Here is a 15,299-nt window from a genome sequence, read left to right as displayed (position 1 = left end):
TGATTACACAGCTGTGCCTGACATGCCACTAAACAGCACTTCAGGGGCAAGCAGTTAATGTAGCTTTTCCATGGAATATTTATTAATTTATGTTACACCTGGTTTCCAGCAGCTGTTGAACGTGGATTGTAAGCTTTAGCTTAAAGGAGCATCCTCTGAGGGGAGAGAGGCAGGTGATGCCTTGCAAGAAGAAACAGAAGGAAAAACGTTGTCCTGGTGGCAGTGCCAAGGCAGCTGTGGGGAGGATGAGAGGCCTGGTGAGGTGGTGGATGTGGACAGGAGCGAGGCACACTCTGTCCCCTCTGGTGGCAGCACACAGAGGTCACAATCTCAGACTGGTTCGTGTGGGAAGGGAACGTGAAGCTCATCCAGTTCCAGCCCTGACACCTCCCACTGTCCCAGGTGCTCCCAGCCCTGTCCAGCCTGGCCTTGGGCACTGCCAGGGATCCAGGGGCAGCCACAGCTGCTCTGGGCACCCTGTGCCAGGGCCTGCCCACCCTCACAGGGAACAATTCCCAGTTCCCAATATCCCATCCAACCTTCTGTCACTTTGAAGCCATTCCTCTTCTCCTGTCATTCCATCCCTTGTCTCTCTCCAGCTCTCCTGGAACCCCTTCAAGTGCTCTAAAGTCTCCCTGGAAGCTTCTCTTCCCCAGGCTGAACACCTCACTGTGACAGTGTTCACAGGGCTCTTAGGATGAGGGAAGAGACAAGGACCTGACTCCATGTTTCCGAAGGCTGATTTATTATTTTATGATATATATTACATTAAAACTATACTAAAAGAATAGAAGAAAGGATTTCATCAGAAGGCTAGCTAAGAATAGAATAGGAAAGAATGAATAACAAAGGCTTGTGGCTCGGACAGAGAGTCTGAGCCAGCTGGCTGTGATTGGCCATTAATTAGAAACAACCACATGAGACCAATCACAGATGCACCTGTTGCATTCCACAGCAGCAGATAATCATTGTTTGCATTTTGTTCCTGAGGCCTCCCAGCTTCTCAGTAGGAAAAATCCTAAGGAAAGGATTTTTCAGAAAATATCATGGCTGCACCCCGCTCCTAGCCTTTCCTCACAGGCCTGATGCTCCATCCCTCTGATTGCTCTGACCTCTCCTGCACCAACCCTCCAGCCCCAACCTGCTGCCTCTTCTCATTCCCAAATCCACCTTGCCTCAACTCCCACAACAGCCTGAAACACTCATTTCTCAAACCTCAGCACCTGGCTGCTGCTTTCCTTCTGTCCTTCACCAAAAATGAGGTGCCCACCTCAACTCCAGGCACGGTGTGACCCTTCCTCTGTTGGTGTGCAGCCACAGCCCCTGCAGCCTTGGGAATGGTGGGGAGCATGTGGCTGCCTCCTGTGCCATGGGTTTCCTTGGAAATGAACACAATTCTGTGGAGAACTGATCCCAGAACCCAATTCTGTGGAGAACTGATGGGATGGAGTAAGGGAGGAAGCCAGGCTTGTTTATATACGAAGCAGCACCAGATACACACTTAATGTTCTAAAACTTACTATGCCAGCATTTACTCATAAAATAAGCTCAGTGCTTTATAAATAAATGGGGTTTTGTGCCAAATCTGTATCTAAGGTGGGTTGTTCCTCACTGCAAAAGGTGCAGATCTGTACCTAAATAGCGAAATACTCAAACTGACATTTTCCATTTGCTTCACGCCTTCCAGTAGGAAAAAATAAGTTTCATGAGGAGATATTTTTTTCCCGTAGAAAAACCTTGATTTTCAGTGTGGGTGAATGTACCCTGCTATCTAACCATAAAATTAGAAAAACTGATGAGAGTGAAAAAGCCTTTTGTATTGTTATATTTTACTTTGGTTTTTGCATTTATTGGTGTTTGGCTTAGATGTAAGTTGAAGTTAGACTTGTAACTTCTCAGGATTGCTGCATGGAATAGAGGGAAGGTCATTGCTTTCAAATCATTCATTGAGTTACAGGTGAGCTTGACCTGGGAAGAACTCTGAGGTCAGACAAGAGTGAAGATAAAATGCAAAGTTCAAAGTCATACAGAGGAAACAAGATAAGACTGCTTTGAAAAATGAAAAACTCTACAAGATACAAAGGCAAAGAAATATAAAGATTTATGTGCAGCATGTGTACTCAGGAGATGGAAGAAGCCTCACAGTGTTGAAAGAGTGCTCTGAGGATGGGCAGCACGTGGATGTGAGTTTGAAATATTGGATGGTTTGCCCAGTTTCAGGTCTTGGAACAGTGTGGATAAAAACCATTTAATTCAAGTGCTTTAGAACTTGCACCAAATGAGTAGTGAGATACCAAAAAATAGGAGAGACCTCAGGAAAAAAAAAAAATAGCAGAAATCAGGATTCTGCAGGGTTTTACCCATAATTTGGAGGAAATATGAGCCCAGTGTCAACCTTGCTATGCCTAAATTGGGATATAATGGTTTGAGTGCCAGAACTTATTAATCCAAAGAAAAAGGACTCTCTGACTAGGGCAGCCAGGAGGTTTGTCTGTGTAAAGCTGGAAATAGGAGGAAGTGGAGAAAGATGGTTTAATAGTTTATTAGGAGAATGTATCACATAATGAGATGGGTTTGCCTGCAGGCCCAGCTCCTCACAGGGGAGCTTCCTCTCCTGAAATTCCTTTAGCAGCTCTTAAAACCAACACTTCCTTGCAAGCCCATCAAACACCTTATCTAATATTCCTTCCCTGCCTCTTTGATTTTGGCTGCTTTTTAGTTGTAATTTGTCTTTTTTGCTCAGCTCTGTAGATATTAGATAATGTTAAACAGATATTGGTAATGTTAAGTAAATTAAATGGATAATGAATCTCAAATTTTTAAGTTCATCATTTTGTAGATGTATTTCACTGTGTTGGGCTGGTGATTGGGTTCCTGCTCTTGTCTTGCACCCCTTCGTAGTGCATTTTTCAGGCTGCTGCTTTACAGCTTATCCTTGGGATTGCTGAAGCCTGAGGACATTTCTTGGGGCTGCTTCTGGAAAGGATTTTGGGTGCTGCTGTTGCAATGGAAGAGGAGCAGGTTTTGAATGTGTCCATCAGGTGTGGAGCCCGTGCCCAGGTAATTCCAGGGAAGGAACACTGGTTTACACTGTAAGATTGACACTTTCAGGATCAGGGATCCTCTGCCTGCTTTGTGTCTCCCTGGAGCTCCGGGCTGGGATAACACCGAGACATCTGGGTTGTAACTGCACCCATTGCAGGCAATAAAAATTCAGATAAAAACCCTGCTGTGCGTTAAAGGCTGCCAATAGAAACTGCAGCACGAGATGCAGTGATGGGCTGTTAATTTAAGAAGACAAAAACATGTTCTTGAGCACTCCAGCATGGAGTACTACAGCTTCATGCCCTGAGCGACTCATTGGAGCTGTTCGCAAAGTAAATAATTTAGATGAAAAGTTTCATCAATTATAAAGCTCTGAAAACACTTTCTCAGCTTCAGGATTAACTTGCCTGAGGATCAGATAAGGATAAATCAGAATGAAACCACTATTGCACTTGACACTTAGTATTAGAATTGCTTTGCAAGGCTATTTCTACCATCTTTTAAAACAAGAACTGAGATGTGAGAGGTGAGCAGAAGGGAGGGGTGGAATCTGAGCTGATCCTCTCGCTGAGGAAAAAGGAAATAATAATTTGTCTGATGTCACAGACACATTTTATGAAAAATCCTTTTCTTAAGATTTTTTCTCCTGAGAAGCCTCAGGAACAAAATTTAAACAATGGTTATCTGCTGCTGTGGAATGCAACAGGTGCATCTGGGATTGGTCTCATGTGGTTGTTTCTAATTAATGGCCAATCACAGCCCAGCTGGCTCAGACTCTATCCGAGCCACAAACCTTTTTTATCATTATTTCTTTTTCTATTCTTAGCCAGCCTTCTGATGAAATCCTTTCTTCTATTCTTTCAGTATCGTTTTAATATAATATATATCATAAAATAATAAATCAGCCTTCTGAAATATGGAGTCAGATCCTCGTCTCTTCCCTCATCCTGGGACCCCTGCCAACACTATCACAGTCTGACATCAGGTGATTTTAAATAGGGAAGTTTTTAACCCTTCAGAGTAGGTTTTTGAGTGTTTCTGAGGAGATCAGCAAAATGAAAATAAACAGAGTAAATGCAATTTAAATTGGTATCCATGGAAATCCCACGTGGATTTATCTGGCATTAGGCTGGATCAGGAGTAATTCACCTTTTGGGCCTCACTGGTGTGAGGGGACCAGGACGTGGGAGTGGGAAGAGTTTTCCATTTGTTTTGGAGGGATTCAGAGCCCAGTGCTCAGCAAGGAGTGTGGCAGGGCTGGGCAATCTGGGTAACAAACCAGCGCTTGTCAGGGAGAGCTTCTGCCTGGAGTCAGTACCTCTCTCAGATGGCTCCACTCACCTGCTGCTCATCCCCGTTTCAGCTGCACAGATTGAGCATTCTCCTGGTTTAGCAGCAGAGCTGGAATATTGCAGTTACTCATTCTGCTGTAATACAGGGGAATGCATAAAAAGCCTCTGCTGAGTTTTGATAGTGTTTTCCTGTAATGATACCCATTAAGTGAGTGTAGTAATCTCTCCAGTTTTCCTTTTTTTTTTTTTTTTTTTTGTCTTGCTGTGCTGGTACATTGGATAATGAATGAAAAAAAAAAAAAAGAGAAAAGCCCTAAAAATGTGCCATGAAAATGCTGATAAATATGTAAATGCCAACAGTATCTTTTTTGGACTATTACAATTCCTACAAGCTAAAGCTTTCCAAAACTGCAAAATGAACAGGCACTTGATGACAATTAATATTTATGCATTAAAAAACGTGCCTGTTAGTGAAACAAGAGTATCCCATCCATCATCACTAAACATTTTACAGTGCACAACTTTAATACCCTCCTTTCTGTATTGTGACAGCAAATAATTCCAAGATAGCAAATATCATTAAGTTGCATTTAGCAGAAAACTTGGAAGGTTTCAAATGAGATAACATAAACCCTGTGTTCATTCCAAACAGCAATTCTCTGGATGAACCTCTGCCTTCATTAAAGTCACTGAAATGTCTTCCTGCTGACTTCAGCATGCCAGCATTTCAAAAACATAAATTGAAATGGGATCTTTAAAAGTTTTCCTCTTGATGAGTGGCTGGAGCTAAAGCCATTCAGCTGTGCTTTTCTGTGCATATGTTATTTAGCTCAGCCAGGAGAGCTCGAGGTGAAGATAATGTCTGGTGGGGATGAGGGAATGTGAGCAGGAAATAATATTTCCCTTTGAAATAATCCATCAGTAGCTGTGCTGTCCCAGAGGCCCCTTTTTATGGAGATGCTGCAGATGTGGAGCCCCCTTTCAGTGCTGAGGGAAGCCAAACATGCAGATGGACATTCCTCTTAAGGATATTTAGGCCTTAAAAGTGATGGAAAAGCCCCAAAGTCCAACTCTTTATTTATTGCACTGCTGCAGGGTAGAAGTGCAGACTTCAGGCATGGCTTTGGGGACATTTTTAGCTTTGTCCTTTTGGCATCTAGGGGTTTCTGTGCAGCAATTGAATAGGAGGAAGGAATTAATTAGATTTAGCCATGTCAAGCTGAAAATGAAGTTCCTCCTTGCACATCCTTCGAGGAACCCTCCATGCTCTGGATTTAGCTGCCATCCGCTCCATTTTTGCTGCTATATTTTTGGACTTCCTCTGCTGATAAATATTTAGAGTCTGTTTATCTTTCCTCTCATTTCTGTTACATAGTGCTTGCAGTTATTTTTTTCCCCCCATAAATACTTATTACTGCAGAAATTAGTGTTGCAAGCCTTGATATTGCAGTGCCAGCAGTTTTGTAATTTTAATTGAGGCTGGCTGACAGTACTTCTATTAATTATCTAGGAGAGGCTTGTGGCTTTCTGAAAGAGAAGTGTATTTCTGGCTGGAGGAGTTTGAAGGGGAGTAGTAATTGCTTTATGTCTGGAGTGCAGGTTTAGGTGCAGGAGGCTTGGCTGGATTAGATGTGGCCATTGCTGAGGATCAATAAAGCATGAAAAGGGGAAAAGCTGTTTCAAATTTGTAAAAGTTGTAGCTATCAGGATGCTGCTGAACTCAGAATGAAAAATGCAGCTGTTTCTTTTGGGTTTAATTAAAATCCAATGAAAGACAATTCAGAGAGACCTGAGTTGATATTAATTACTTTGAGCATGTGAATAATTGGACCAGGTGAAGGATTTCCTTCACAAAATTCTGCACAGCCTTTTCTTACAGCCTGGCTCTGTGTGATTCTTACTGATCCTGCCCAGCTAAATCTTAGTGCTCTTTTCCTGTGCCTTCCAAATTCCTTTGTGGAGTTGTGTTTTGCCTGATGTGAATATGACAGTCCCACTTTAATTGGATAACAGCAGTTGTCACCCTGCAAGAGGGATTGTGATGCCCAGGGGCCTCAGAAGTATCTGCATGAAAATAAATAAATAAAACATCTGAAAAGCTTTGCTAAGAAGCAGTAAATTTAAAAACTGATTTGGTTAACAGCATTGAAATGAGGTGCCTTATTCTATTACAGCATAAAGCCACCAGATGTCACTTACTTTGTGCACCACTCTTCTGGGGAGAAGCATGTCCTTGGCATGGAAAAGATTAAAACAAAAAAGGACAATTTACTTTAAGTGGCTTTGTTTCTGTTTGTGTTCCTAACTGGCAACTGTTTTCCTTGACAAATATTTTCATCTTAAAATAGATCATATAAACTCATTTCTCACAGATCAGACAGACTTGCATTTTTTATGAGCCTTAAATGTCAGCAGTGCCATTTTGAGAGTCAGTCTTTAAGAAAATAATTAATAGGCTTATTCTGTTTTTCAGAAGGGGGAATGCACATTTTACGGAATGGATGGTTTTATTTTTATGAACTGTTCTGTCATTAAAGGCACCTCAGCCAATGGCTCACACAGATATTTATCTTCAGCCAAGTTAAAAGCAATGGGGGGAGTTTTAAAGTCATACAGAAGGTGGTAGTCCTTGTGGATGGAGGGAAAGGAATAATTCTGAAATCAGAGACCAACTTCTGCTTGTGGAGTGGAGCAGCTCATCCCCAGGGTTTAAAGGCTTCAAGGAGAAGAGGAGCAAAGTGGGGTAGGGATGTGTCCCTAAAGAGGAAAAACACTTGGTACCCAAGGCAAAGCTGGATTTCCTGGCTTGGCTGGGCATGGCCAGTGTGAGGAGCTGGAGCAGGGCACAATTCCTCACCAGTCCTGGGTGTGTCTGTTCCACTGTGGGTTTTCCCTCCCCTTACCAGAGATGCCAAATTGAGAGGTGCACACCCTCTCTCTGCTCCCTGGTAACATAACCCTCCTGCTCTTTCATTCTTTGGCCTGTACTCAAAGGCAGCACCATTAAAAAGAGGAAATTTGATTTGCTGGATTTGAAGCAGAAAGGCTGAAAATTGAGTGTTTTCCTGAAGGATAATGTTGAGTGATTTTTTTTCCCACCTAGTGGTAGTACTGTAGTTTGTTTTTACATTTTAAATTTGTAATTTTTTTACATTTGAAATTTTAAATATACCTCCTCCCTCAGATTTCAGCTTGGGATAGAGTCCTACTCACTCTGTGGATCTCATGCAGGTATGAGGATGTAAATCCACAGCTCTGAGTGAATGATGTGCGAGTTCCTCTCCAAATAATTTTCCATTTCAGTCCTCAGGAGCAGCTGTGCTGAAAGGCTACCTGCCTTCATTTTTCATCTGAGGTGAAAAATGTACTCTAGCATTGAATTCTCTAGCTGGAGGCAGAGTACATGACACATTTCCCCCTCCCTTTTCCCTCTGTGTTGAGCAAAAATAGAGGTCCGCAAAACACTCCTTAACTAATAGAAACAGTGTTGGCTTCTAAATGCAGCAAATTTGTATTTTAGCACCTCATATGAAACCAATTACATTAATGAGGGCTCCAGTTCTTAACTGGGGGTTGTTTATGACAGGGAGGGTTTCATTTCCTGCTGCAGGTCTCGCACCATTGCTCCTGAAAGTGCCATCTGCCAGCTTTGGACCCAAAAATGCTCCCTGCCACTGCTGTGCAGGGAGATTCTGGCACAGCTCTGGGATGGGGAGCATGATTGCAGCTTGGGAAGCTGGGAAAATTCACTTTCTCTGTCTGTTGAGCTTATGAAAGGCTGAAATTCATTCTGTTTAATGTGGTTACTGGGGGAAAGTCAGAGTCCATGCTGTCTGCCTTAGGTGGTTTATTTAGAAATTGGATTGCTGCTGGCTTTCTGTCTTGTGAAACACATATCTGAATTTCATTCAAAATCCCTCAATTCCCAGGTAATGGGATTCTGGATGGTGAGTTAGGAGATCTAGGTTTTTCTTGTACTTCTATCGTGTTATTCCAAATGAGATTACAGGTGACACGTGTCAGAACTCTGTCATTTTGTCCCCCAGAGGTGGAGCAGCACCTTTGAAAAGCTCTCTGAGGTCTGATGCTGAGAGTTCCACACCCTTTCTGGACCATAACCTAACCCCAAGGTACATCTGGGTGCACTCTGTGGTTCCTGTGTATGGCGTGAATGGTTACAGCTGCATTTTCCCATTTAATTTATTTTCACCTTGGGCAAAAGCATCTCTGTAAAAACACTGATAAAATAATACATGTTGTATTTAATTGTCCATGTGTGGATAAAACATTTTGTCTGTTCCAGATCAGTTTTCTTGGCCCCACATAAGTAACCTAAAGGAGGAATAGTAAGAATAACATCAAATGCAAGTTTTCATATGCAAAGAAAGGTTTCATTGTAAGGTTTCATTCTGATTTACTATTCTTTTCAAAGTGTAATTTAAACCAATGAGCCATGCAATAAATAAACTGAGGTGTGTTATCAGCATGTGATTTATTTTTTCACCTAATGAGGAGAACTGTGGAATTTTTTGAGTTTATAGATTATTCTGAACTTCTGCAGTCACTTACTTTGATTATAAATGGTTTGGATGCTGAAGGCATTTTCCGGGATTTAAATATGCAGGAAAACATCAAATTAAATCAAATTATCAGTGGTGAGACTTATTTCTCTCCTGCACCTAGGATGGTGCTCTAGAATGCCTCATTTTCCACATACTGGTGAAATAACTGCTATAAAAGGAGCAGGACTTGGTTATTCACATGGAAAAATTGTAAAGTCACAGTGTGGTTTGGGTTGGAAGGGACTTTAAAGCTTGTCTCATTCCAGCCCTTCCACCACCCCAGGCTGCTCCAAGGCTTGTCCAACCTTTCATTTTTGTCCAGGAGGGTCAGAGAGCCCATCCCTGTCTTCCTTCCCTTGCGGACTCTGGTCTGGAGAGTCCACCATGCTCTCCTCAGGCACGGTGGGGATGCACCAGGGGATCACCACGCTCCAGCTGCCGCCTCCCCCTTGACAGCAGCACAGAGATGAGCTCCTGGAGCAATTCTTTGGCCAGAGCCTGGAGGTTTTCATGGCAGGGCCACCACAGCAGTTCATGAGGCAAAAAAACCCAACCAAAACAACCAGTGTGTCTCCAGGCTCAGGAGGGCTCTCCCAGCTGGGTGGCAGTGCTGGTGTGGAGATGGTGGCTCAGTGGTGAAGGTGATGCCTTGTAAAGGCCCAGGATGAGTTATTAATGAACAGATTTTGCCATCCTTGGTGCTGTGTGCCTACTGCTGATGCCTTGTGAAGGCTGGCCTAGAACAGAGACTGGACAGAGCTAAAGAATAAAGCAGGGATTTATTAAAGGTCTCTGTGGATCCACCTTGGGCAGCACAAGAGCCCAGCCAGGGCTACACCAAATATGAACCAAAATGGTCACAAAATGAACAAAATACACCCAATATGAGCAAAAATGGTCCCAAAATGCACCCAAGATGAACCAAAATGGCCCCAAAATGCACGAGTGGGCACAGTGTCTGTCCCTGGGATCATTTCTGCTCCATTTGCACCTTACAGTTCATTGTCCCATTCCAGCTTTAGCCCCTGCAGTCCCACCCTGCTTGTTTTTCTCTCTCCAGCCCACGGTGTTTGTGCTCCTGGGCTGAGATTTGGGTCATTTGTCCTTGGTGCCCAGCTGGAGCAGGAATTGTTTTGTGTCCCTGCTCTGTGCACAGAGCTCACTATCCCTGATGTGAGCCCAGACCCACACACTAAAGCAGCACAGAATCTGAGAAATAGAAAAGCTAAACCTGAAGTATCAGAGGTCACAGCTTGAGGTTGATGGTTGGACTGAGTGATCTTAAGGGTCTTTTCCAGCCTTAACAATTCTCTGATCAGGCTGCTGAGCTCACCTGGAGCTGTTGCTGTTGGAGCCAGGGCAGGCCAGAGCTGCTGGAGTGTGGGCAGCCTTGCTCTTCGGACATCTCCTGTAGAAAACAAAGCAGGATGGAGAGGCTGCAGTGCCCAGAACTGCTCCAGCCCAGCTGCTGAGTCACATTCCCAAAGATCTGATGGAATACGTGGCATTTCTTGGCATTTTGTTGCAGGTTGCTGCCTTTAGCTATGGGCGTGGAGTGATCTGTGCAGGAGACAAGGATTGATACAGCTCGTGGTGTATCAATCAGCACCTGCTGTGCTTTTTAAACACCATTTTTGAGGGTGGACAGCGTTAAGGAAGCTGAGCACGGGGCAGCTTCTATAATGCCTTATTCCCAAAACCATGTAGCTCCTTTTGGTGCCCACTAGAAAGTAACTCAGCAGCATTAGTGATAGGACAGCTGAGGATAGAGCTGTTTTTCACATTTCTCTGGATCTGAGGTACCAACAGAAGTGTTTCCTCTTGTAGCTTGATGCATCAGTTGGGCTGAGCTCTTCTGCTGACCAATACAGCCTTTTTCTCTACAGGTATCTGCATATAATATGAATATTTTATTTATCATTTTGCATTGTGGTCTGGTGTCACTTTCGAGACATGAGCATTGCATTCATCAAAGCTTGAGTCCTCACTTACCTGATGAGGCTTGATGGGTTTTCCTTAGTGTTATTATTTAGGTTATACAGCAGTGCTTAGAAGGAATAAATGGGCTTAAAAGCCATCTCTGCCAGCCTAAGACACCCCAGGAAGCTTTTATGTAAGTGTAGTCCTTGCTGCAGAAATAGATTAAGGAATTTCTAATTTATTTCACATTAAAAACATCCCCTCCAAATGGATCTGTATGCTCTTGATGCCATCTTAGTCTCCTGCATATTTGAGAGCTTTGAATGCATTAACAGCCTAAACCAAATTATTACATTAATCTCATGAAGTCAAAGATTCATATCTTTGACTGAAGGTAAACAACATCAGCAACAGAGAAATTGAACAGATGGAAATGTGTTTCAGAACTTGGGAGGCATTTTTGCTGGAGATTTTTTTGTTAGATATGTTAATTCTGCTTAAGTTGGAGTTTGTAAGTTCCTGCAAAGTATTTTGTGGGGTGTACTCTGGAGATACTTCAGCTCTTTGCAGTTTTATAATGTTAACAGTTTCAGTCTTTCTGCACTAGAAACTGCTTTTTGGGTTATCATTAACAGTCATGCATCTGTTCTTCAAAATCTGGCTGCCAACTGCAGTTGATGGAATTTGTGTCACTTCAGATTCCTTGTGTGATTTGCCTCAGCAAAGGGTTTATTTCAAGCACTGATGCCATTTCAGCTGCAATGTCCTGTAGCGACTCCACGTCCTCCTCTATTTGTCTGGAACCAAATACATCAACAAGCACTGCAGTTTAGAAATAAAACCTCATTTTACCTCCCACTGGTCACTTTTGTGCTCTGCTGCCTCCGGGGACGTGGGGTTTTCCATAGCAGTGAGAGATTTCTGGCTGGAGCAGGGCATTTGGGAGCAGTTGTGCTCCCTTTCCCTTAGAACTCTGGGCTGTCTCAGGGGGTGCTCTGCCCCACAGAGCAGATCTTGGAGCATCCTGGTCCCAGGCATCCCTGTGCAGCTCCCCAAAGGTGCTCAGGTAGGGTCAGGAAGGATCTGAATAAGGCACTTGTGCTGTCTCCATCTAGGGTGGGCTTTGTTTTCTCAGTTTCCCACTTAAAAACCTTTAAAAGTGAATTTTGACCCATGTGCAGCTGAAGCAGAAGGAGAGTAGAAGGTTAGTTTGGGACAGTTTCCCAATAACAGAATTTAAGTAATTAACATATCCATTGGAAAAAAAAGTCTCTTGGAGCATTTGCTTGGGTTTCCTCTGCCCGCAAATAAAGACCATCTAGTTTGCTAAGCTAAATGTTGTCTTTATATTGCAGAAAATGTTGCAGAAGAGGCATGGTGTGAGGGAGTGCATGCCAGATTTCCCTTGGTACATTCATCATTATGCAGAGTTGGGGTTTGGGTTTGCTTTTCTAATTTCTTTTTCCCCTCGGTTTCTTTTCATGGAGATTGAGTAAAGAACATTCTCAGATTTTTATCTTGTTTGTTTACAGTCTGGAGGCCAGCTAAGTGCAGTGTAAGGCATGAAAAGGTATTTGTGGTTGTGTTCTTTCCAAGTGGAAAACAAGCACACTGAAGCCAAGCACGAGAGAAACCTGCAGGAAGAGAGAGGGAGTCAATGGTTCAGTGGCTGAGGAACAGATTTTCTTATTATTGTCCTGGATTTTACAATATTTACTCACTGAGTTCCATATGTAGCATGGAATTTTTCCCTTTTGTTATGACTGTTATCAACTGGGGGCTTTGTGCAGCTGCAAGATTCCTGGGCTGGATTTTATCCTTTTATGAGAACAGCACCAAGAGCTGTGATATTTCTGAGATGCTGGTGGTAGAGTGCAGCACATCCTCTCTCCTCCACTCATGGAAATCAGTGAGTTAAGATATTTGAACTTTGAATATTTGATATTTGATCCTTTGAAGCTTGTGGTAGAAGTGTTGTTCATTAGATGTGGTGGTGTGAAGACAGGAGAGGACAATCAGGAGAGTTTAATCCATTTTCAAATGGCTTTAGCTTCCACATCGAGTGTGTTCTCCCAGCCACACACACCTCAAAGCCTGGGGTGCAGAGCTGCAGAAATCTCTTCAGAATGATAGAATCTTATAAATTGTTTAATAAAAATGTGTTGCACTTTTGTATAGTTAAAAGCACAGACTACAGAGGGGTGAGTGATGGAGCCCAAGCCTTTGCTGAAACACTTAGGAACAGTGGTAGGAGACTTTGGAAGTAAATGTTGCCTGACTTTGGCAGAATAAACACTTTTCTAAGAAACTGGAAGCAGTATAATGAAATTATATCAAAAAGGTTTTGCTTAATTAGGTGTAGCCAGCAGTTAACTGTAAAAATTTTATCTGGTGATATTTTAGAGATAACTGATTAGAAATTTCTTGAGACCACTTAGAGCTTTCTTGGGTTTTCCACTTTGGGCTCTGAGTCTGCTTCACTTTGTAATGGACAAAGTGGTTTCTTGGGTAATGGACTGAGGTTTATCTGATGTGTCATTGCTTAAAGAATTAAAGTTGTTGAACATTTAGAAAAGTTACTACTAAGCTTGGAACAGAGTTGCGTTTTTTTAAAGTGCTGAAACAAAGCCCCAGTTGTGATCTGGCATCAGTGAATAGTTTGAGTTGAGTAATTTTTGTTTGAATTTACAAGAAACTTTAATGACAGACTCTAATGCTGAGTTTGTCTTTTCAGGATGCAGCTGTGTATGTTTCCTTTCACCCACTCAGCACTAGATGAAAGATGAAATGCCCTATTCATGCAAAAGCACTTACATGGTACTTATGTACAGATGAGATACGTTTTTCCATCCATTTCAATGCATGTCTCACAGAGAAGGCACCGTATATGAGTCACAACAAAAAGAATTCAGATGACTCTGTTAAGATAGTAAAGTTTATGGAGAAAATTCAGCTTGGGGGTGGAGGAAAATCCCTTCTCAGCCACTAAAAAATCAAATGAGCAGCTGCGAGCATTTACGTTGCTCTAGAATTGCCGTAACTCTATTGTGTTTAAAGCAAAGTTGAGCCTCACACAGAACGGGTCCCCTTTCAGAAAAACTGCTTATATATGAAGTGTGAAGGTGTATCAGATGAATTCTAGTTGATACCACTTGGTTGCATTATTGCATCCAAAACCATTTTACCACAGGATGAGATAAACAGGAACCGAAGACATTAAGTGATGCAAATTCTATTTATTCCATACAATGTTATTCATCCCTCAAAAGCAGCCTTAAATTAGCAGCTGATCTCTCACAACCCACAGGATTTAGCAATTTGTGCTGCATACCCCTTGCAAAGTGGCAGAAAAGTATTAGAGATCAGATGGTGGATGGAATATGTTCCTCACTTTAAATCAACCTGAGGGAGCAGCTGCTAAAATCAAGGAAAATCAAATGTGTAAAAGGAACAAGATAGTAATCAGAGTAGCTCATAACTGTGAGTTATGCCCACTATTTTGCAGCATGTCAAGGCTGAAAACGCTTGGCAGGACGTTGGAAATGCTCTCAGAACAATTTTTCCCCACGTGCTGGTTCTGGACCAGTAATCAATGCAAAGAGACAAAGAGCTGGGCTTAAAATATCCCTTCAGCACTGACAGATCCCCTCCTGCAAACCCAACTGCGCTGCACCAGCTCTCCTCCTCTCCCTTGGGTGACAGTCAGCTGGCACACTGACTCTGAAGGTTTATTTTCTTTTGCACAGTGAAGCGATTCCATTATCCCAGGTTGCTCCAAGCCCTGTCCAACCTGGCCCTGAGCACTTGCAGGGATGGGGAATCCACAGCTTTTTTCTGGTGTTCTGGTAGAGTGATGGAATCACTGTGCTGTGCTCACCCTAATGAGCTCTGCATGGAGGGAAACCCTCGTGTCTCTGTGGAGTAAGAGCTGTTTGAATAAATTGCAGCACAATCTTTCCAGAGAGTCAATGAAGCAGCCTTGGGAGCCTGAAATTAAACAGGATTCACAGTGGATGGGAAGAGACAGGTAACTACAGAGCAGCTGGGTCTGAGACATCAGCTCTGTCAATCCCAGACCAATTCTTTGCCTTGGGCGTTTTCTGAAGATAAACACTTATTTATTTCTGATTACAGCCTGACTGCAGGGCGGCTGAGAGCTGTATTTAGAGATGATATTTTTTTCCCTCTCGCCAACCCCCAAACCTCTTCAGTTTGTTTGATAAAAATAACTGCAGTGAAAGAGCTTCATAACAGATTCAGCCTTCGTGCTCTGTGCTTCCCTCTTGCACTCACACTCAGAGCAGGAATGTGGCTGATTTGTGGGATGAGAGTGGGATGTATTCCTTGAAAGAGCAGGCAGGTAAGAATTTCTATTATTGTAAATTATTGTGATGTCCTGTGTTGGAAATGAAACTTGAGCTGCTGCTTGGTCTTATTAAAAATGCAATACAAACATTTATGGCAAGACCAGCCTTGCCAC

The 15,299-nt window shown here is 42.8% G+C and overlaps 1 protein-coding gene across 2 annotated transcripts in view; it reads left to right on the top strand.

Moving 5' to 3' along the window:
* CHST15 (carbohydrate sulfotransferase 15) overlaps nt 1-15,299 on the top strand; it is a 46,552-nt gene that overhangs the window by 3,326 nt on the left and 27,927 nt on the right. Inside the window, exon 1 of one of the 2 annotated variants that reach the window (XM_058810382.1) lies at nt 15,103-15,179. The exons of the other annotated variant lie outside the window; for it this stretch is intronic. The gene's annotated coding sequence lies outside the window, so the exon portion shown is untranslated. Of the gene's footprint in view, nt 1-15,102; nt 15,180-15,299 lie in introns of those variants that run through there. 2 annotated transcript variants of the gene reach the window in all.

This window comes from Ammospiza caudacuta, chromosome 9 (assembly GCF_027887145.1).
Source record: "Ammospiza caudacuta isolate bAmmCau1 chromosome 9, bAmmCau1.pri, whole genome shotgun sequence".
NCBI classification, from domain to species: Eukaryota; Metazoa; Chordata; class Aves; order Passeriformes; family Passerellidae; genus Ammospiza; species Ammospiza caudacuta.
Note: the sequence above shows the minus strand (reverse complement) of the source record. Positions and strands in the feature narration are given on the sequence as shown.